Here is a 2383-nt window from a genome sequence, read left to right as displayed (position 1 = left end):
GGACGTGAGTGGAGAACGCCAGATACACAAATATGCTGTGAAAACCCTGTGGATCTGCCAGCTTTGCTGCTTGGCAGGGGAAGGAAATTAGCTGTAAGAAGCTGCTGTCACCTCCCCTGACAGCCTCCAATGCAGACCTTCAGAGGGACTCCTGGATCCTTCCTCTGCTCTCCCCACTCCTGGCCACCTCGCTGGAGACCTCTGTCTTCATGGTCCCTGCAGGACAGTGGCCTCCTTCCCACCTGGTCCTGTGACATCACTGATGGGGATTATCAATATCCCCCAGACTTGGGAGGAGGAGGAGGGGGCGGGAGGGAGGCCACAGGCACACAAAGAAGCTGTTTCTGGCTTCTCCCTAAGCAATTAGCTTGAATGGTAGGAGAAGCAGGTGGGAGCCAATTTTCATTCTCCTAGAATTACTGGAAGAGGGAGGGCTATTTGGAAGTTTCTCAGAGGTGAGAGGGATTCATTGGCCTTCAGATAAAAGGATCAGTAGGTATCTGGCCTTTCCTTTTCCTCACCCGAGGAGAACGAAGGGCTAAAACCCTTAAGTGACTACCCCCCGGCAACAGCTGCACTTAGGCAGAAAATAGACTCTGGCTGTGGTGGGGTGATGGAAGGGGCTGGTTTTAATCCTCCCCCTCCCGCCCCCAACCGGCTAACAAGCTGGCCTCCGGCTTCCTCTCTGGCTTCGAGGGCAAAGCACATAACTCGATCCTGTGGCAGATGGGATATAATGTCCATTGAACTGAGTGGGTTAGGTTCTCCTGCTAACTTGCTGTGTGACCTCTGACAAGTCACCAAACCTCTCTGGGCTTCAGGTATTTTGTATCTAAAAGGAGAACATTGAGATGAGTGTGCCATTCCTGGGAGGCAGGAGTGTTTTGTAACCGTGACCCAAACACACTCCCTGCCTTGTCCACCAGGCGAAGGGAGGTGCCTGCCGTCTGCTGCAGCCTCACTTGCTGACCATGTTATTACGAGGAATGTTTTACAACCAAAGGTATATTCATGAATTTTCACAACTGTTATCTTTGTGATTTAAAACCTTGTCAATAAAATGGATTCTTACCAGTATATCTTTTTACTTCTTTAAAATTCACTAATCCCCCACCCCCCTTGGAGAGACGGCGGGATGTAGTGCTGCAACTTGAGCTCAGGAGTCTGACTACTTAGAAATGAATCCAGGCTTGGCCACTTCCAGCTGCGTAACCTTGAGCATGTTCCTGAACCTCTCTGTACCTCAGTTTCCTCACCTATAAAATGGGGGGGGGGGAGGGGGGGATGATTTGTCACAGGGTGTGACCTGAAGGGCTGGAGCATAGTAATGTATACCTGGTAAGCGGTGGGTGTATAGCTGCAATGGCAGGCTGCCTTTAACTGCTCCTCGGGGAAGGTGGGCTCCTTGTGTTTGTCACTGGGTCCTGAGTCTGCTAGAGGGACCCATGAGGAACACATGCTCTCGGGAAGCCCGAGCAGCACCCTCAGGTGATGTTTCAGGTCCCGTCCAGCTGGAGTGTTGGGGTGGATGCGTGTGTGTGCTCCTGGTTAATAGAATATTCTGGTTAACACCTTGCTTTTGGTTCATTCCCCTTGTAGTTGAAAATGTATTTGAAATGCACAGACCCCTTTCCTTGCTTTCGTCAGCTCGGTCATTAGTCATCCTTTCTGTGTATACCTCGAGGTGTGATTGGACGGAGCCGGGCTGGGCAGGGCTGAGGGAAGGCTGCCACTGCCTCCACCCCTGGCTTCTGCATTTCTCGGAGGAGGTCATGGTACCTGGAGGGATCACAAGGCAGGCTGAAGGCTCCAAGTGAGCTTTGTAAACTGGCACCCAAAAGTGTGCATCACCCTCACCAGGAAGCCCATGTCCAGGACGAGGAGTCCCCTCATTCCTGATCTACCAGGGGGAGGCCCAGGAGACGGCGGCCTAAGGGTGCTGAGCCTGGGACTCCACCCCAAGGAATGGATGGTGTTTTGTTTCTTTTGTATGTTCTTTTCTGATCTTGCTTTATCCTGAAGTCAAAACACAAATCCACGTAATGGACTGGACAGTCCTGTGCGCTGACACTCCAGGCAGGATGTGTGTGCATATATGTGCAGTGCGTGCTGGCGTCTACATGGGGCCCAGCGCTGACCCGGGTTTTGCAGAGTTCATCCTCACGCCCGGTCAATGCCGCACGCTGTTTGGATGTAGATGTTCATTCACTGGACAAGAATTTATGGAAAAACAGCCGATATCATTCTAGGGACTGCGAGTCAGCTGTGCACTGAACAACAAGGCCTGGGCCGTCATGGAAGCCACACTGAGGCGGAGAGATGGGCACTACGTGGAGATACAAATAAGAAGGGGTTTCGGTGTGATGAGTGGGGCGGGGAGAGG

The sequence above is a fragment of the Myotis davidii genome, unplaced genomic scaffold (genome assembly GCF_000327345.1).
Source record: "Myotis davidii unplaced genomic scaffold, ASM32734v1 scaffold289, whole genome shotgun sequence".
Lineage (NCBI taxonomy): Eukaryota > Metazoa > Chordata > Mammalia > Chiroptera > Vespertilionidae > Myotis > Myotis davidii.
Note: the sequence above shows the minus strand (reverse complement) of the source record.